This window comes from Hordeum vulgare, chromosome 5H (assembly GCF_904849725.1).
Source record: "Hordeum vulgare subsp. vulgare chromosome 5H, MorexV3_pseudomolecules_assembly, whole genome shotgun sequence".
Lineage (NCBI taxonomy): Eukaryota > Viridiplantae > Streptophyta > Magnoliopsida > Poales > Poaceae > Hordeum > Hordeum vulgare.
This window is the reverse complement of record NC_058522.1, coordinates 504,563,083-504,585,385: the sequence shown is the minus strand read 5'-3', so window position 1 is coordinate 504,585,385 and position 22,303 is coordinate 504,563,083. Positions and strand designations below refer to the sequence as shown.

The 22,303-nt window shown below is 42.2% G+C and overlaps 1 pseudogene; it reads right to left on the bottom strand.

Moving 5' to 3' along the window:
• Positions 1-929: 929 nt before the first annotated feature.
• On the bottom strand, positions 930-6,417 carry LOC123397051 (annotated as a pseudogene).
• Between the last annotated feature and the right edge of the window lie 15,886 nt (positions 6,418-22,303).

Sequence of the window (22,303 nt, the reverse complement as noted above, 5' to 3'; positions counted from 1 at the left end):
CGAGGAGAAGTTGATAGTGGAGAGGCAACGGGCGGCTGCGGAGAGGGCGGCCAAGAGGGCAGAGGAGAGGTGACTGACGGCTGAGGAAAGGACGATGGAGAGAGCGGAGGAGAGGCGACTGGCTGATGAGAGGGCATAGCAGACGGTGTGGGCACAAAATACTCAAAACTTTCAGATGTTTACGGTTAGTTCCTTAATAGCCAAGCACAATTCCTTAATAGCCAACACATCTAGTCTTTTACTATCGGTGCTTAACTTGCACCGCTCTTAACATAATTTGCAGGCTTATTGTACCCAGTATGGTATGCCCGCTTTCGAATTTTTTGCCCTTACTCCGCGTTCTACGGTTAGTTAACTAAAATATTTGCAAGGATCATTATTGCATTTCTTAGTCCAAGTGTCATTCTAACCATGTAATACTTCATGCAGCATCCATCGACCAATGGATCGAATAATGTTGGATCTTCACATGCTCATGCTCTTGGCAATAACCTTGATGGTTCTCCGCATCTTTGAGATCTGCTATGGTTAGTGCCTCCATATCTCATTTACAAGTAGAGACCACTTGATATCTTCATGATTACGAGACCACTTGAAGCTATGTATTTGACCCATTTGAACCCATAGAATGACATAGCAGAATTGTTAATATGCTCTAATTGTTAATATCATGTCCTTGTTTTTCTCATATATGATAAACATGAATAGCTATCCCTAAATATTAATAAAGGAGAAAACATATAAGTAACTAATGTGTGTGCAGAAATGGCTTGATTATGTGCAACCTATAATTTTTAGAAGGGTTGATTATTTCTGCTATTTGTTTCACCTGCAACGATCAGTCGAAACAGATTCAGCAAATCATGTCTTCACATGGCATATAGTCATGCAGAGACCCACTTGCATTTTAGCCGGAATATCTAAAACTTTCAAGATAGCACATAGTCTATATTATCTTCCTGCAGTACAATAATATTGTAATGAGAAAAGCAAAACAGAATATCTAAAACTTTCTAGCATATAGTCTATATTTACCTAAAACTTTCTAGCATATAGCATATAGTCTAAAACTTTCCTGCAGTACAATAATATTGTAATGAGAAAAGCAAAACAGATAGCACATAGTCTATATTTACCTTGAAATTTTCTAGCTTTGGTGACACAAACATTGGATCCATTTTGGGGTATATTCCACTAGAATTAAACTCTGGAAAGCAAACCAAAGTTATAACTTGATCTTGAATTGAAGTTTGTTCTATGACCAACATTGGGTCTGCTCTTAGCACGATTGGCCTTCCACCAATCCAGTCTAGCAAAAAAGAACATATACTACGTAAGAACTACTGGAATTAAAAAATAATTTGATATACAGCAGAATCACTGAGTAAAAGAAAAAACTTCAAAGGAGTGATAGAATAGTAGATAGATATCCTTCAGGAGAAGCCTAGATAATCAGCATACCTTGTTTTGCACGGAAAAACAGTTTTCTGTGTGTTCTGTTAATAAAGGAGGAAATAATTTAATAATCTCCTTGGTTCTACCTTGAAATAACATAAGATAACTCTGTAGTGTCAGAAAAAACACCAGGCCCACGGCTTCATCAATAATTTAATAATCTCCTTGGTTCTACCTTGAAATAACTCTGTAGTGTCAGAAAAAACAGCATGAAAAGCAGCATGACTTCGGTCACAGCAACAACCGTTGATAACTCTGTAGTGTTGCATTTGAAGAATTTGTTTTGGGGAACATGCCTTTAGTAGTTTGCTCATGTAGTTATCTACTAAATCTATGTCCCTTCTCTCACTATCTTAAAAAAATCCCATTTCATAATCAAGGAAACATTTTCAAAAATAATCAATAAAATAGCACATTAGTCTGTGCACATGTCATCTGATTATCAATGGATCGAGATGTTAGCCCTGATTAGCGTTGGAAAGCAGCAGAGACGGGTTCAGCGACAACTCTGGTCGTAGCGCTGAACCCCTGCGATCCACCAAGAAACTTTGCCATGATCATGTAAAAATGAGGGAGAAAATTAATTCTCTTTATGTACTACGTTTACACTATTGTTTTTTCTGAAAAAATCAGGCGCAGACCAACTCCTGACTAACATATCATGTGATCATTAGAGTTTGGCCATTCCATCAGTTGATGCAATACAATAGCTAAACAAAAACTAACGCATGTAAGTAGGTGTTGTGCGTCAACTTTTAAGGTATGAGACAATTTAATTACGGTTGCAGGACAATGGAACAAGAAATCATACCAGGGGTCGAAGTACAATGTTTGAAACAAAGTGACGATCAAAGATGATCACGTGCCAATCCATGATGCCGCTCGGCGCTCGATGCCTCCAGTCGCTCACTTTCCTCGCCGAGTCACATAGTCCAGCACATAGTTGCTTGCTCTTACATGGTTTCTCATCGCCGCATCTGGTGCCTATCGACATTGTGTGCCAATGGTCCGAGCAGGATAGAGGGTGCCTATCAAGGTGCAGCCTAGCTAGCGAGCGGAATCACGGGTAGAGTTTCCTTGATTAACAGCGGGCTGGGTGCAACCGTGCATTGATGTGTCTTTTTCTTTTCTTTTGATGAACAAAAATGCCCACTACGGAGAGCAAAGTTTTCATCCGCCACCAAAAATTGCTAAGCGTACTTTGGGTGAGGTTAGTTGTTATATTAACCGTTAGATCTAAATGAATGAGTTAATCATGAGGCTGTAATTACTTTGATAGTATTATGTGTACATTAGATGGGGTGTGTTTAGGGAAGAAAACATTCGCTTGTTTAATAGTAGTATAGATTCAGCAGTGTTCTGACAGGAACAAACCTCCTGTATCTATTAGTCCATCCAGCTAGTACTGCATATAAATGTTCAAAATCATTATCAATCTATTCCTACTTGTAATGAAACATGTCCGATCACCATGCAGTTGCCAGTTATATTTTTTATTTGTGAGTCTTCCTGCTTGAAGATTTTCTATGTGTTCCTCAAATTTTATTGTGTGCCAAGAACTGGATAACATTTATTTATTGTGTGCCAAAATCTGACATATGTGCATGACTTCATCTTGTAGGTTGTCATACGGATGTTCTTTGGACTACGATATTGACATGAAGACATTTATCGTAATGCCAAATTTTATGTAGTAATGACAAATATTATGACATGGATTATATATATGATGTTATATATATGATGTATATATATGTAGTAATGCCAAATATTATGGATGTTATATATATGATGTATGGATTATGGATGTGTTATATGCTGTATGGATTAAGGATGTTATATATATATGATGTATGGATTATGGATGTTATATATGTGATGTATGGATTATGGATGTTATATATGTGATGTATGGATTATGGATGTTATATATATGATGTATGGATTATGTTATATATATATATATATATATATATATATATATATATATATATATATATACATATGTTGTATGGATTATGTTATATATATGTATATATGTTGTATGAATTATGTCTATTTTGCTGTCATGTACAGGCTAGGAAGACGGCAAAAAATAGACCATATTTTGCTGTCATGTACAGGCTAGGAAGACGGCAAAAAATAGACCATATTTTGTTGTCACGTACAGGCTAGGAAGACGGCAAAAAATAGACCATATTTTGCTGTCATGTATAGGTTAGGAAGACGACAAAAAAGGCTAACGTCGTCTCTTAGTTAGGCCATTCCGTCTTCTGACCATTTTTTTGCCGTCTACCAAAGTAGCTAACGGCAACATAATTCCACTGACGGCAAATATTTTGTTGTCTGTTGTCCCGGTCGCTGACGGCAAAGACGCCCTTTGCGGGCACATGGTCTGACGACATTCTTTGCCCTCATGGGCTGACGGCAAAAATTTTGCCGACTGTAATTCGCTCTTTGCCATCTGTAGCGTCCTGACGGCAAAATGCTCGATTCCTGTAGTGCTAGGTGGCGCAAGGAAGGCTTGTGACCTCCTCGTGGGCCCAACCGACGTAATTCCACCGCCATAAATTCCTATAAATTCAGAAACCCCCAAAAAGATACCTAGATCGGGAGTTCCGCCGCTGCAAGCCTCTGTAGCCACCAAAAACCAATCTGGAGCCCGTTCCGGCACCCTGCCGGACGGGGAATCCATCTCCGGTGGCCATCTTCATCATCCCGACGATCTCCATGACGAGAAGGGAGTAGTTCTCCCTCGGGGCTGAGGGTATGTACCAGTAGCTATGTGTTTGATCTCTCTCTCTCGTGTTCTTGAGATGTCTTGATCTCGATGTACCATGGGCTTTGCTACTATAGTTGGATCTTATGATGTTCTTCCACTCCCCCTCTTGTAATGAATTGAGTTTCCCTTTGGAGTTATTTTATCACATTGAGTCTTTGAGAACACTTGATATATGTCTTGCACGTGTCTATCTGTTGTGATCAACTTGCGGGTTTGTGACATTTGGAACCTATGCATATGGGTTGGCACACATTTGATTCATGTGAGTACTCGATGTATGTTTTGGTGATCAACTTGCGGGTTCGTGACATTGGGAACCTATGCATAGGGGTTGGCACACGTTTTGACTCTCCGGTAGAAACTTTGGGGCACTCTTTGAAGTTCTATGTGTTGGTTGAATATATCATTCTGAGATTATGTGATGCATATCGTATGCATATCGTATAATCATGCCCACGGATACTTGAGGTGACAATGGAGTATCTAGGTGACATTAGGGTCTTGGTTGATATGTATCTTAAGGTGTTATTTTACTACGGACTCTTGAATAGATCGATCAGAAAGAATAACTTTGTGGTGGTTTCGTAGCCGACAATAATCTCTTCGTTTGTTCCCCACTATCAGTGACTTTGGAGTGACTCTTTGTTACATGTTGAGGGCTAGTTATATGATCCAATTATGTTATCATTGTTGAGAGAACCCCACTAGTGAAAGTATGAACCCTAGGCCTTGTTTCCACGCATTGCAATACCGTTCGTGCTCACTTTTACCATTTGTTACCTTGCTGTTTTTGTAATTTCAGATTACAAAAACCTATAGCTACCATCCACATTGCACTTGTATCACCATCTCTTCGCCGAACTAGTGCACCTATACAACTTACCATTGTATTAGGTGTGTTGGGGACACAAGAGACTATTTGTTATTTGGTTGCAAGATTGCTTGAGAGAGACCATCTTCATCCTAAGCCTCCTGCAGATTGATAAACCTTAGGTCACCCACTTGAGGGAAAATTCCTACTGTCCTACAACCCTCTGCACTTGGAGGCCCAACAACGTCTACAAGGAGAAGGTTGTGTAGTAGACATCAACGCGCTGACCGGCTTCAAGCTGGGATTCGGCATACTGTTGAGCTTCTCGAGAGGCATCCAGATCCTTTTGCATTTAGCCTATTGATTCACTTGCCATAGCAAAAAAAATTGGCTATTAATATATATATATTAAGAAAATCCAGCATACTACAAATCAACTCCCTTACTATGGGCTTCTCTAGTAAATTTCTTCACATCTTCTAGCTCGGCCCTACTGGCATTTAAATCGGCCTGGCTTTGATGGAGATCTTTGGATAAACTCTCTTTTTCCTGCTTCAAAGCCCGCAAATTGAAAAAGTACTTATTGACGACCCTTAATTCAGCCGTCCCGACCAAATTAAGGCTCGGGGGCTACTGGTTTTGAAATTTTGTTCGGATATTATAAAGTTGATAACTTATCTGCAGGTGGGCACACACTTGCCCAACCACTTCTTTTAGGCCGGCTCGCGCGGCTCCGAGGTACGCATCAGACGAATTAAGAGCATTAAACTCTTGTTCGGAAAATAAAGGATGACATAGAGCCTCCTTCCGCTGCCGATAATTCATGGCACTCTCATATTTGGAGTTCGTTACCGACAATCCGCCCGAACACTCGGGGATCGGACCCGCATTCATCACTCCGGCGCTCACCGACGCGTCGGGGTTTGGTTGACTACCTAATACCTCGACACCGTCCTCGGGCGGGGATGGTTACGCACATCTCCTACATTGATCGATCAAGGGCCATGAAAGTATGGAAGGAAAGATATCTTCGTAAGGAATATAAGTCAGTCCATACACCTTTTTATCGGTGGAGCAGCAGATGGGTTTTCTCCCGCCACCCTTTGTTCGGGAATTCTGTCCTTGTTCGACAGAACCCCCACCAATCTTGTCCGGGGAGTAGTCCGGCGAGCGCTTCAATGACCCCTAGGATCAATCCCTCGTTGGGCCATTGTTTTTCTCTTACTCCTCGAAGAGGGAAGGGGACTGGGGTTGTCGGCTACAAGGGTTACCCTCTATTCGTCAACTCCATCCTGGTAAAACACCCCTTCTTTGAAAGTGATCGAAAGCTCCGGGTCTTCATGAAACCAGGGATCGTCGTCGCGGGCATAGTCCTCGGACCAAGGCTGCAAGGAAGGGGTAGCAGTTATAAATCAACCAATAAAGGGCGTGAATGCCCTAAGCTTTGAACATTAGCACACTTACGTATTTGACGGGTTTGTATGTTGAATAGCCTTCCTTGGTGAAGGGGTGGTTAAAACCTTCTTTTCCCCCTTTGAAGAGATCGGCTAGGATGGCCGCTAAGGCTTTCTCGTCTTTCGGTCCTAGCCTTCTAGACCGAGTGGAATCGCTCGTCCCGCTGTAGCACCATAAGGGATGTGTGTGTTGTTGGAGCAGCTAGACGCACCGGGTAATCACTGCGGTCATCACATCAACGTTGGTTAGCCCGCAATGAGCAAGCACCTTGACTTTAGCGGATAGTTGTTCTACTTCAGAACTCTCCTCTTGGGAGAGACTCTTCGGCCTCCAGCTATAACGTTTTTTCAAAGGCTCTGTGGAGTATTCGGGAAGGCCCCTACGAATTGGATTGAACAGGGGAACATACTCGATATAAAATCACTCTGAGGGCCACTCGCCGAGTTCCTTCTTCGGTGTCCCAATTGGGTATCCGGTGGCGACTATACGCCACACTTCGGCTCCGCCCACTTCCCGGATTGTTGTCCCTCTGGCTTGAAGAACGACGCAGAAATACCTTCTCCAAAGATCAAAGTGGGTTTTACAACCCAAGAACATCTCGCATAAGGCCACAAAGCCTGAGATATGGAGGATAGAACCAGGAGTGAGGTTGTGCAGCTGCAGCCCATAAAATTCCAATAAACCCCTTAAGAAGGGGTGAATGGGGAATCCCACCCCTCGCAGCAGGAAGGGAACAAGGCAAACCCGTTCTCCCCCGTGCAGGGAAGGGAAGCTCTGTGCAAAGGCCTTCCTATCAATGGAGGCCAGACAGGCGTGAGTGGGTGCGAGATCCGATTGGGGGGAGATATCACTTTGTTTCGAGTTCATGCAAGCGGAGGAGGGAGACAGACCAACTCGCCCAATCTCTTGGAAGGGGACCAAGGGGGCGCGAAGAGGAACCAGCCATGATTCTAGGAGTGTTAAGAGCTCTAGGGTTTCTTGGTGAGGCGGAGATGCAATGGGGACCTCGAGACAGATTTTGATCTGTTTATAAAGGGTGCTACCCCCGCTTATTATAAGGAGCGGTTCTGTCCAGGATTGTCAAAGGTGTCTTCCTCTACAAAAGCACGCGAGAATTGAGAAATATTGTTAATCTTTGTGCAGAATTAAATGTTGTGGGCCCCGCAATGCTTAGGTAATTGTGAGCCAGCTGAAGAACAAGACCATCATTTCTTGTTCGGAGGAGGCGAAGGAACTCGCCTTGCAAGCCGAACACTTTGGGCGTGATAACCCAAAAGTATAGGGGATCACAACAGTTTTCGAGGGTAGAGTATTCAAACCAAATTTGTTGATTCGACACAAGGGGAAGCCAAAGAATATTCTCGAGTATTAGCAGTTGAGTTGTAAACTCAACCACACCTGAAAGACTTAGTATCTGCAGCAAAGTATCAGTAGCAAACTGGTGTGATAGCAACAGTAGTAGCGGTAACAGTAGCAGCAGTGATACGAGTAGTGGCAGAGTAACAGTAGCAGCAGCGACAACAATAGCGACAAAGTAACGTAGCAAGGACCAGTAGGAAAAACTCGTAGGCATTGGATAGGTGATGGATAATTATGCCGGATGACATTCATCATGCAACAGTTATAACACGGAGAGATATGCAACTAGCTCCAGTTCGTCAATGTAATGTAGGCATGTATTCCGTATGTAGTCATACGTGCTTAGGGAAAAGAGCTTGCATGACATCCATTGTCCATCCCTCCCGTGGCAGCGGGGTCCTAATGGAAACTACGGGATATTAAGGTTCTCCTTTTAATAGAGAACCGGAACAAAGCATTAGCATTTAGTGAATACATGAACTCCTCATACTATGGTCATCTCCATGAGTGGTTCCGGCTATTGTCACACCGGGGTTGCCGGCTCATAACACATAGTAGATGACCACAACTTGCAAGATAGGATCAAGAACACACATATATTGGCGAGAACATAATAGGTTCAGATCTGAAATCATGGCACTCGGGCCCTAGTGACAAGCATTAAGCATGGCAAAGTAGTAGCAACATCAGTCTCAGAACATAGTGGATACTAGGGAACAATGCCCATCAAAACTAACTCGATTACATGATAGATATCATCCAACCCATCACCGTCCAACAAGCCTACGATGAGATTACTCACGAACGCTAAAGAGCATCATGGAATTGGTGATGAAGGAAGATTGGTGATGACGATGGTGACGACCTCCCCTCTCCCGAACCCAGAACGGACTCCAGATCTTCCCTCTAGAGGAAGAACAGGTGGTGGTGGCGCCTCCGTATCGTGAAACGTGATGAACTCTTCTCCTTGATTTTTTTTTCAGATGAAAGGGACTAAATAGAGATGGAGTTGGAGGCGGCGGAGCTCCGAGGGCCCCACAAGCGTGTTAGGCGCGGCTAGGGCGGGCACGCGCCTGGTGGGCTTCTGGGCTCCTCGCTCCACTCCTCCGGTTGATTCTTGCACCGGTATTTTTTATATATTCCACAAAAAATCCTCGTAAATTTCCAGGTCATTCCGAGAATTTTCTTTCTGCGCAAAAACAACACCATGGCAATTCTGCTGAAAACAGCGTTAGTCCGGGTTAGTTTCATTCAAATCATGCAAATTAGAGTCCAAAACACGGGCAAAGGAGTTTGGAAAAGTAGATACGACGGAGACGTATCAACTCCCCCAAGCTTAAAGCCTTGCTTGTCCTCAAGCAATTCAATTGACAAACTGAAAGAGACAAAAGAAAAACTATTACAAACACTGTTTGATCTTGTTGTTGTAATTATGTCTAACTCATATTCAGATTTTCAGCAAGATCAAAAGCAAACCACATAAGCAATGACATTTAGGTCTCAGGAGGAACTCATATCAATGACATAATCAACTAGCGAGCAATAATAATAAGTTTCAAACGTCAACACTTCAATCAAAACAATCATGAAGCAGTATGAACAAATTGTATCTCGCTAGCTCTTTCTGAGACTGCAAAACATAAATGCAGAGTACCTTCAAAGACCAAGGGCTGACTGAACATTGTAATTCATGGCAAAGAAGATCCAGTCATAGTCATACTCAATAACAATTAAAAGCAAAGCATATAAATGACAGAGATGCTCTCTAATTGGTGCTTTTATAAGAAGAGGATGACTCAACAGAAACATAAATAGATAGGCCCTTCGCAGAGGGAAGCATTGATTTGCAGAGGTGCCAGAGCTCAAGCTTTGAAGACAGAGATAAATAATTTTGGGTGGCATGCTTTCATTGTCAACGCAATGACCAAGAGTTTTCACCATCTTCCATGCTACACATGCTATAGGCGGTTCCCAAAAAGAAAAGTAAAGTTTTGACTCCCCCACCACCGATCAATTACACTCCACGACTAGCTGAATACTCAGGTGTCGTCCATACCAACAACAATCCAGGGGGTGTACTGAGGGTGCCACTGTTGTGTGAGCTCCTTTGGCTCCCACTGATAAACTAGCGTCTAGTACTCGACTGGTAGCTCGGGCACGGGCGCCTGTGGTGGTTCTATGCCCCAATATGCGTAGATGTCCGAGGGCATAATAATGTACCTGCCTAGATGAAGATTGAACAAAGAAGGAGCAGGCAAAGTAATAGTCTCACGAGTAACCTGACTAAATAACAGGTTATGAATCATCCTCTTATTTATATCTTTATCAACAAAGTCATGGCGAACCATGCTATCATAATCTAGATATCTCTCAGGAAGAAGAATCTCTTCTTCCTCGTGTAGTCTGATAGGTATCTCAAAATGTCTGGCAAGACGGGTAGCATAGATACCTCCATAAACAACGCCTTTAGAACGGTTCGTGTTCAACCGTTGAGCCACTATAGCGCCCAAGCTATAAGTTTTATCATTATAAAGGGCTTCGTGCAAAACCGCAAGATCTGGGGAGCTAAGGGCCCCAGCTTTCCCATGGCCAATCAAACATTTTCCCACGAATAATGAGAAGTACCGAAGCACGGGAAAATGTATGCTAGCAGCTCTAGCGCAAGACACTCCTCTCTCCTCTCCTACAGCAATAGTATCTACGAAAGCCTCCAAGTCCCGTGGACGAGGTTCATGAATATCCCCAACATAAGGTAATTTGCAAACATTGCAAAAATCCTGAAGTGACATGCGCTGGGGGGGGATCATATAACTTGAACTCAACCATAGCAGGACTCTTCCTTGGATAGAAATTAAAGCTTTGCACGAAAATATTAGTGAGGAGGAGGTATTGCAGACACTTTTCTACGGGACGCAAAAGGCAGAAAATAGGAGAAACTAAAGCTAAATCTATCATTTTTCTTCTAAGCAACCGAAGGTAAAGGTTTGGAACAGAGGGATGTGACTTTCAGATTCATCCATCATGGTCATCAAAAGAAATCCGTCAATGAGGTTGATCAAGTCTCCTTGACAAACTTTTTCGAATCGCGTAAAAACGGAGAATTTTCGAATAGTCACTAGGTTACCTCAATGGGGATGTGCATATCCCCAACAAGCAAATCATACTTCATCTTAACAGTAGGTATAGGGCATTTGAAGCTCCTAGTAAGAATCGATGAAGTTTTTCAATAGCATTGATGCAATGTACTCGATATTGTTTCTTCGGAAAGTGCATCGTATGCTCATTACCATTGACGTGGAAAGTGACATTGCCTTTGTTGCAATCAATAACAGCCCCTGCAGTGTTTAAAAAGGGTCTTCCAAGGATGAACGCCATTGCATCATCCTCGGGAATATCCATAATAACAAAGTCTGTTAAGATAGTGACGTTAGCAACCACAATAGGCACATCCTCGCAAATACCGATAGGGAAAGCAGTTGATTTTTCGGCCATTTGTAGAGAGATTTCAGCGGGTGTCAACTTATCCAGTTCAAGCCTACGATAAAGAGAGAGAGGCATAACACTAACACCGGCTCCAAGATCGCAGAAAGCAGTTCTAACGTAGTTGCTTTTAATGGAGCAAGGTATAGTGGGCACTCCGGGATCACCTAGTTTCTTAGGAGTTCCACCCTTGAAGGTGTAATTAGCGAGCATGGTGGAAATCTCAACCTCAGGTATCCTCCAATTATTAGTCACAATATCCTTCATGTAATTAGCATAGGGAGACATTTTGAGCATATCTGTCAAACGCATTTGCAGAAAGACAGGTCTAATCATTTCAACAAATCGCTTAAAATCCTCATAATCCTTTTTCTTGGATGGTTTAGGAGTAAAGGGCATGGGTTTCTAAACCCATGGTTCCCTTTCTTTACCATGCTTCCTAGCAATGAAATCATTCTTATCGTATCTCCTATTCTTAGGTTGTGGGTTATCAAGATCAACAGGTTCAATCTCCACATCCTTATCATTGCTAGGTTGAGCATCTTCATGAGCATCACTATCGATATTATTATTAGGCTCATGTTCATCACCAGATTGTGTTTCGGCATCAGCAACAGATACATCATTTGGATTCTCAGGTGTAACAGCAACAGGGTTGCTAGCCCGTAGGTTCCTATCATCTTTCTTTTTCTTTCTAGGATGACTAGGTGCCTCGGTGCTAACTCCTTGAGAATCTTGTTCAATTCTCTTAGGATGACCCTCAGGATACAAAGGTTCCTGGGTCATTCTACCGCCTCGAATGACGACTCTGACAGAATTGTCATTCAACTCATTGAGCAAGTAATTTTGAGCCTTAAGTACTTGTTCTACTTGAGTAGTAACCATAGAGGCATGTTTACTCAAAAGCTTAAGATTATTGACGTTTCTGTCCACACAAGCACTTGAATGACTAAGCATATGAGCATTCTGTTCCAATTGTCTGCTAACATAATCATTGAAACTTTGTTGTTTGGCAACAAAGTTATCAAATTCATCTAGGCATAAGCTAGTAGGTTTATCAAAAGGAATATCACTCTCATTGAATCTACGAATAGAATTTACCTCTACTACCTGTGTCGGGTTATCAAGACCATGGATCTCTTCGATAGGTGGTAGATTTTTGACATCTTCAGATTTAATGCCTTTCTCTTTCATAGATTTCTTAGCTTCTTGCATATCTTCAGGACTGAGGAATAGAATACCTCTTTTCTTTGGAGTAGGCTTCGGAGGTGGTTCGGGAATAGTCCAAGCATTCTCATTGCACAAGATATTATTTAATAGGATCTCAGCTTGTTCTACAGTTCGTTCCCTAAAAACACAACCAACACAACTATCTAGGTGGTCCTTAGAAGCATCTGTTAGTCCATTATAGAAGATATCAAGTATTTCATTCTTCTCAAGAGGGTGATCAGGCAAAGCATTCAGTAGCTGGACAAGCCTCCCCCAAGCTTGTGGGAGAATCTCTTCTTCAACTTGCGCAAAGTTATATATTTGATTCAAGGTAGCTTGCTTCTTATGGGTAGGAAAAAAATTTCCAGAGAAGTAGTAGATCATATCCTGGGGACTACGCACAGAACCAGTAGCAAGAGAAGTGAACCAAGTCTTAGCATCACCCTTTAGCGAGAAAGGAAACAGCTTAAGGATATAGTAGTGGCGGATCTTTTCCTCACTAGTGAATAGGGTGGCTATATCGTGCAGCTTAGTAAGATGTGCTACAACCATTTCAGACTCATAACCATGAAAAGGATCAGATTCGACCAAAGTGATTAACTCAGGGTCGACAAAGAATTCATAATCCTTATCAGTGACAAAGATAGGCGAAGTAGCAAACTTCGGGTCGTATTTCATCCTAGCGTTCAAAGATTTTTCTTTCCACTTGCACAGTAATTTCTCAATATCATAGCTATCCTTACAATCAAGAAAGTCCTCAGCTATCTCTCCCTCCATAACATAACCCTCAGGCTTATCAGGCAATTCATATCTAGGAGAGCTAGTTCTAAGAGGTGAAATAGTAGGTTCTACTTCAATAATCTCAGCAGTTTGAGAAGTATCATCACATCTAGCGGCAACTCTAGCAATTTGTGCATCTAGGAATGCACCTAGTGGCAAAGCAGTATCAAGCAAAACATCATCACAAGCATCATGGACAGCAGAAGTAGCATCATCAAGCACAGGTGATAACCCACAAGTATAGGGGATCGCAAGGGTTTTCGAGGGTAGAGTATTCAACCCAAATTTATTGATTTGACTCATGGGGAAGCGAAAGAATATTCTCAAGTATTAGCAGCTGAGTTGTCAATTCAACCACACCTGAAAGATTAGTATCTGCAAGCAAAGTATCAGTATCAAAGTGGTATGATAGCAACGGTGCCAGAAAAAGGTCTGTTGACGGCAGACTATTCCTGACTTGTTGTATCAATGGCGCCAGGAAAAGGTCTTGCAGCAGGTAACAGCAAAGTAACAAGTAACAGCAGTAGTGACAGCAGTAGCAAGTAACAGCAGTAGTGACAGCAGTAGCAAGTAACAGCAGTAGCAAGTAACAGTAGTAGCGGCAAAGTAACGTAGCAAGGACCAGTAGTAAAAGACTCGTAGGCATTGGATCGGTGATGGATGATTATGCCAGATGTGATTCATCATGTAAGAACTATAACACGGAGAGATAAGTAACTAGCTCCCATTCGTCAATCTAATGTAGGCATGTATTCCGTATCTAGTCATACGTGCTTAGGGAAAAGAACTTGCATGACATCTATTGTCCATCCCTCCCGTGGCAGCGGGATCCTAATGGAAACTACGAGATATTAAGGTTCTCGTTTTAATAAAGAACTAGACCAACGCATTAACACTGGGTGAATACATGAACTCCTCATACTATGGTCATCTCCGGGAGTGGTTCCAGCTATTGTCACTCTGGGGTTGCCGGGTCATAACACATAGTAGGTGACTACAACTTGCAAGATAGGACCTAAAACACACATATATTGGTGACAACATAATAGGTTCAGATCTGAAATCATGGCGCTCGGGCCCTAGTGACAAGCATTAAGCATGGCAAAGTAGTAGCAACATCAATCTCAGAACATAGTGGATACTAGGGATCAATCCCCGTCAAAACTAACTCGATTACATGATAGATCTCATCCAACTCATCACCGTCCAGCAAGCCTACGATGAGATTACTCACGAACGATGAAGAGCATCATGGAATTGGCGATGGAGGAAGGTTGATGATGACGTTGGCGATGATTTCCCCTCTCCGGAGCCCAGAACGGACTCCAGATCTGCCCTCCAGATGAAGAACAGGAGGTGGCGGCGCCTCCGTATCGTAAAACGCGATGAATTCTTCTATGTGATTTTTTTTTCGGGCGAAACAGAATATATAGAGCTGAGATTGGAGGTGGTGGAGCCTCGTGCGCCCCACAAGCCTGCCAGGCGCGGCCAGTGGGGGTGGCCGCGCCACCTGGGCTTGTGGCCCACTGGCTCACCTCCTCCGGTGGATCTTTGCACATGTATTTTTCATGAATTCCAGAAAAATTCTCCATAAATTATCAGGTCATTCCGAGAACTTTTGTTTCTACACAAAAACAACACCATGGCAATTCTGCTAAAAACAGCGTTAGTCCGGGTTAGTTCCATTCAAATCATGCAAATTAGAGTACAAAACAAGGGCAAAAGTGTTCGGAAAAGTAGATACGACGGAGTCGTATCAACTCCCCCAAGCTTAAAGCCTTGCGTGCCCTCAAGCAATTCAGTTGACAAACTGAAAGATACAAAAGAAAAACTTTGACGAACTCTGTTTGATCTTGTTGTTGCAACTATGTCTAACTCATATCCAGAGTTTCAGCAAGATCACAAGCAAACCACATAAGCAAATGACATCTAGGTCTCACGGTAAACTCATATCAATGGCACAATCAACTAGCGAGCAAATAATAATAAGCCTCAAATGTCAACACTTCAATCAACACAACATGAAGGAGTGCGAACACATGGTATCTCGCTAGCTCTTTCTGAGACTGCAAAACATAAATGCAGAGCACCTTCAAAGACCAAGGGCTGACTAAACATTGTAATTCCTGGCAAAGAAGATTCGGTCACAGTCATACTCAACACAGTTAAAAGCAAAGCGTAAAAATGACAGAGGTGCTCTCTAATTGGTGCTTTTATAAGAGGAGGATGACTCAACAGGAACATAAATAGACAGGCCCTTCACAGAGGGAAGCATTGATTTACACAGGTGCCAGAGCTCAAGCTTTGAAAACAGAGATAATAATTTTGGGTGGCATGCTTTCATTGTCAACGCAATGACTAAGAGTTCTCAACATCTTCCACGCTACACATGCTATAGGCGGTTCCCAAACAGAAAAGTAAAGTTTTGACTCCCCCACCACCAATCAATCACACTCCACGGCTAGCCGAATCCTCGGGTACCGTCCATACCAACATCAATCCTCGGGGAGTTTTGTTTGCAATTATCTTTTCGATTTGAGCATGGAATTGGGAATTCCAATTAACGTCCCCTTTCTCGTGAATGATAGTGAATAAACACATATCAAGGATAACACGCCTAGCATGGAAGATACTAATAGCCCCCTGTCACTACATGAGCGGTTCGGGCATGCAAAACAGATTATTTCTTGAAGATTTAGAGAGTGGCACATGCAAATTTACTTGGAACGGCAGGTAGATACCGCACATAGGTAGGTATGGTGGACCCATATGGAACAACTTTGGGTTTATGGAAGTGGATGCACAAGTAGTATTCCCGCTTAGTACAAGTGAAGGCTAGCAAAAGACTGGGAAGCGACCAACTAGAGAGCGACAACGGTCATCAAAATGCATTGAGATTAACTAACACTGAGTGCAAGCATGAGTAGGACATAAATCACCATGAACATGAATATCATAGAGGCTATGTTGATTTTGTTTCAACTACATGCGTGAACATGCGCCAAGTCAAGCCACTTGAATCATTCAAAGGAGGATACCATCCTATCATACTACATCATAGTCATCTCAACATTCATGTTGGCAATCAAGACAAACCATTATAAGCTCCTAGCTAAGTAAGCATGGCATAAGCAACTATGATCTCTAAGTTGTCATTGCAAACATGTTTCTCTCACAACAAAGCTGAATCAGGCATGATGAGCTAGTCATATTTACAAAAACAAAATAGATTGAGTTCATACCAGCTTTTCCAGGCTCAGTCACTTCATCATATATCGTCATTATTGCCTTTCACTTGCACGACCGAATGATATGAACAATAATAGGAGTGCTCGTGCATTGGACTAAAGCTAGAATCTGCAGGCAAACACAAAGGAGAAGACAAAGTAATATGGCTCTTTGAAAGCTAAACAGGTATGCATGCAAGAACCACTAAACATTGTAACCATGGTCTTCTACCTTGACCCAAAGAAAAAGAAAACTATTTACTCGGGAAAGCTCCCAACAAGCAAAAGAAGAAAACAAAATCTTTTTGGTCTTTCTCAAACTAGACAAACACACGAAAAGAAAACGAGAAAAAGAAAATAAACTAGCATGGATGATACAGTGGCAAAGTGTGAACACCGAGGAACAAAGTGAAAGCATAAGCAAGAATGTAAAGTCGGTGAGAAACACGTACACCCCCAAGCTTAGGCTTTTGGCCTAACTTGGTCTACTCCCAAGGAGGGAAATAACCAGCTCCGGTGTACTCCGGAGTGGACTGAGGATGCCAGTGTTGTGTGAGATCCTCTGGCTCCCATTGATAAACTGGCGTCTGGAACTCGACTGGTGGGTCGGACACGGGCACCTGTGGTTGGGCTAAGCCCCAATATGTGTAGATGTCCGAGGGCATAATGATACGTCTCCAACGTATCTATAATTTTTGATGGTTTCATGCTATTATCTTGTCAAACTTTGGATGCATTGCATGACTTTTCTATATTTTTTGGGACTAACTTATTAACTCAGTGCCAACTGCCAGTTCCTATTTTTTCCATGTTTTTGACCCCTTTCAGAGGAGGATTTTGAACGAAGTCCAAACGGAATAAAACTTCCGAAAAGAATTTTTCCAGAACGGAAGAAGATCGGGAGACTTGAGAACCAAGGCAGGGGGTCCTCAGGGGCCCCACAAGCCCTCATGGCATGGCTAGGGGGGCCCACGCCGTCCAGGATTGTGGGATCCCTGGGCCACCTCTGCCCTAGGTTTTGTGCCTATATATCCCCAAAAATTCCACAAAAAATGAGGAGATCATCGAAAGTACTTTTCCGCCGCCGCAAGCTTATGTCTCCGCAAGATCCCATCTGGGCATGTTCTGGTGCCCTGCCGGAGGGGGGATTCGTATATGGAGGGCTTCTTAATCAACACCATGACCTCTCCGATGATGCATGAGTAGTTCACCATAGACCTACGGGTCCATAGCTAGTAACTAGATGGCTTCTTCTCTCTCTTGGATCTACAATACAAAGTTCTCCATGATCTTCATGGAGATCTATCCGATGTAATCTTCTTTTGCGGTGTGTTTGTCGAGATCCGATGAATTGTGGATTTATGATCAGATTATCTACGAATCTTATTTGAGTTTCTTCTGATCTCTCTTATGCATGATTTCATATCCTTGTAATTCTCTTCGAGTTGTGGGTTTTGTCTGGCCAACTAGATCTATGATTCTTGCAATGGGAGAAGTGCTTGGTTTTGGGTTCATACCGTGCGGTGACCTCACCCAATGACAGAAGGGGTAGCGAGGCACGCATCGTGTTGTTGCCATCAAGGGTAAAAAGATGTGGTTTTCATCATTGGTTTGAGATTATCCCTCTACATCATGTTATCTTGCTTAAGGCGTTACTCTGTTCGTCATGAACTCAATACAATAGGTGCATGCTCGATAGCGGTCGATGTGTGGAGCAATAGTAGTAGATGCAGAAAGTATCGGTCTACTTGTCTCGGACGTGATGCCTATATGTATGATCATTGCCTTAGATATCGTCATGACTTTGCGCGGTTCTATCAATTGCTCGACTGTAATTTGTTCACCCACCGTGATATTTGCTATTTTGAGAGAAGCCTCTAGTGAACACTATGGCCCCCGGGTCTACTCCACACCATATTTTCAGCCTTACACTTTTTACTTCTTTGCACTTTCCGCCTTCAGATCTCACTTTGCAAAAAATCTTGAAGGGATTGACAACCCCTTTACAGTGTTGGGTGCAAGCTCTTTTGTGTTTGTGCAGGTACTCTGGACTTGACGAGATTCTCCTACTAGATTGATCCCTTGGTTCTCAAACTGAGGGAAATACTTACTGCTCATGCGCTGCATCACCCTTTCCTCTTTAAGGGAAAAACCAATGCAAGCTCAAGAGACGACAGAAGGATCTCTGGCACCATTGCCAGGGAAGTACTTTTGTTGATGTAGCAGAAGGATTTCTGGCGCCGTTGTCGGGGAGAATCAAGTCAAGAATAGCCTCTCGTCAACGTACCAATTTCGGGTGCCGTTGCCGGGGAGGATCAAGTCAAGAACTCATCCAAGTAAGTGTCACAAACTCATCTCTTGCATTTACTTTGTTTGCCAGTTGCCTCTCGCTTTCCTCTCCCCCACTTCACAATTTGCCTTTTTTCGTTTGCCTTTTTCGTTCACCCTTTTTCGCTCGCTTGCTTTCTGTTCGTCTGTGTGGGGTAGTCTACCTGTCCTCATGACTAGATCCACCACTTCGAATGATACTCCCGAGAGCGAAGTTCTCAATTTCAAACAAATTGAGGAAGAAAACTTAAAGGACGCTTGGTATAGGATTTGCGATGCTCAGACTAGATCTACTCATAAGCAATCCACTACCGTCCTGCTTCGCAGTTTTTATGTGGGTGTTTCTCCTTGGAATAGGTATATTCTTGACACCATCGTAGGTGGAAATTTCTTAGGTAGCCATACCGTTGATTCTTACGGAGCTGTGATAAATTTGGTGGGCTCACCCCCACTCATGGTTAATGGAATTACCTTAACTCTGGAACATGTGATGCGTAGGCTGGACGTCATTGAAAATAAAGTTGCTACGATCGAACTCATTGAGAATTTGGATAAAAAGATCCACAATCAAATCACTCAGTACGGATCCAAGGTGGGAATGGTTTTGAAAAATTTAAAGGAGAAGGAACCCACAGTTAACGAAAAACTAGGTCATGATTGGCAAACTAGAGGATGTTATAACCAGCTTGGGTCCTGCTTTTGCCGCTATGCAGAATACTCCAAATTTTGCCCACAATAAAATCACCAAGTCTGTCTTTGTTCCTAAAAGTAGTGGTGAATCATCCAGCAAGAAATACGAAAACCTTAAGATGATAAGAGATCACACCACTTATGGTTTGAGCACCAAAGACGACGATACGTGATTCTATCGCTTTTTTGCCTAGCTAAGGACGTTAAACAATAGCGCTTGTTGGGAGGCAACCCAATGAATTTATCTTTTTCTTTCTGTTTTGTTGTGTCCACACCATCATAATTATGTTGTGATTGTGTTTTTTGTGTTTCTTTTTGTGTTTGAGCCAAGCAAAACCTTTATGATTAGTCTTGGTAATGGTTGTTTGATCCTCTGGAAAAAGACAGAAACTTTTCGCTCACGAGATGTTTTTTCATTTTTAATAAGAAAGAGCTTTTGAGTTGATTCTTTTTGCTGCTGGTTCATATGCCTTTTTACCAGGCAGTCGTAATTTTTAAGATTTGTTTAGGTACAATAAGTATACGAAGTATACAGATTGCTACAGACTGGTCTGTTTTTGACAGATTCTGTTTTTGTTGAGTTGGTTGCTTGTTTTGATGAAACTATGGTTAGTATCGGGGGGTACTAGCCATGGAAAAGTGAGAATACAGTAGCCCAACACCAATATAGATAGAATTCAAGTTTGCTACAGTACCAAAAGAAGTGGTAGTTTGTTTTCTTGTGCTAATGTTATCACGAGTTTCTGTTTAAGTTTTGTGTTGTGAAGTTTTCAAGTTTTGGGTGATGTTCTCATGGACAAAGAGATAAGGAGTGGAAAGGGCTCAAGCTTGGGGATTCCCAAGGCATCCCAAGCCAAATTCAAGGACACCAAAAAGCCTAAGCTTGGGGATGCCCCGGGAAGGCATCCCCTCTTTCGTCTTCAATCCATCGGTAACATTACTTGGAGCTATATTTTTATTCACCACATGATATGTGTTTTGCTTGGAGCGTCTTGTATCGTAGGAGTTTTTTCTTTTTGTTGTGTCACAATCATCCTTGCTGCACACCTTTTTGAGAGAGAGAGACATTCACTCATCGTGATTCTTGCTAGAATGCTCATAGTGCTTCACTTATATCTTTTGAGCTAGATACTTTTGCTCTATGTGCTTCACTTATATCTTTTAGAGCACGGCGGTGCGTGACTTGGTAGTTGGCTTATGCTACGAAAGTAGTCCCAAATATGATAGGTACCCAAAGAGGATACAAAAACCTCCAATCTTCATGTGCATTGAGTAGAAAGAGAAGTTTTGATTCCTCACAATTAGTTTTGAGACGTGGATTTGGTAATATTAAGAGCTATGTTAGTAGGGTGTTGTGAATCTAGAAATATTTGTGTTGAAGTTAGTGATTCCCGTAGCATGCACGTATGGTGAACCGCTATGTTAGGAAGTCGGAGCATAATTGATCTATTGATTGTCATCCTTTGTATTGAGGTCGGGATCGCGCGATGGTTAACACCCCTAGGAGTATGCGTTTAGCACTTTGTTTCAATTACTAATAAAAACTTTCGCAACAAGTATGTGAGTTCTTCATTACTAATGTGAGTCCATGGTATAAATGCACTTTCACCTTCCACCATTGCTAGCCTCTCTAGTGCCGCGCAACTTTTGCCGGTACACAAACCCACCATATGACTTCCTCAAAACAGCCACCATACCTACCTACTATGGCATTTTCATAGCCATTCCGAGATATATTGCCATGTAGCTCCCACCGTTCCGTCTCATGACATGTGCCGTCACTCTCATATTGCCATTGCATGATCGTAAGATAGATAACGAGATGTTTCAATGTCATACGCCAAGCTAGATCGTTGCACATCCCGGTACACTGCCGGAGGAATTTCCTATAGAGTCATTTCTAAGCTTTGAGCTGTGAGTAAATAAAAGTGTGATGATCATCATTATTAGAGCATTGTCCCATGTGAGGAAATAAAAAAAAAAAGAGGCCAAAGAGCCCAAAAATTAAAAAAATAAAAGAGAAAAAAAGAGGCCTAAGAGCCCAAATAAAAAAAGAAAAGAGAGAAAAAGAGAGAAGGGACAATGCTACTATATTTTTCCACACTTGTGCTTCATAATAGCACCATGTTCTTCATGATTGAGAGCTTCTTGCTTTGTCACTATCATATGCTAGTGGGAATCTTCATTATATAACTTGGCTTGTATATTCCAATGATGGGCTTCCTCAAAATTGCCCTAGGTCTTCGTGAGCAAGCAAGTTGGATGCACACCCACTAGTTCTCCTTTTGAGCTTTCACATACTTATAGCTCTAGTGCATCCTTTGTATGGCAATCCCTACTCATTCTCATTGATATCTATTAATGGGCATCTCCATAACCTTTTGATACGCCGAGTCAATGTGACCATCTCCTCCTTTTTGTCTCACAACCACCACCATAGTCTATTCCACCTATAGTGCTATATCCATGGCTCGCGCTCATGTATTGCGTGATAGTTATAAAAAGTTTGAGAAAGTAAGAGTGCAAAAACAATTACTTAGCCAATACTAGGGTTGTGCATGATTTACATTAGTTGTGTGAGGCTGATGGAGCATAGCCAGACTATATGATTTTGTAAGGATAACTTTCCTTGGCCTTGTTATTTTGAAAGTTCATGATTACCTTGTTAGCTTGCTTGAAGCCTTATTGTTTTCATGTCAATAGCAAGCTATTGTTTCGAATCTTACG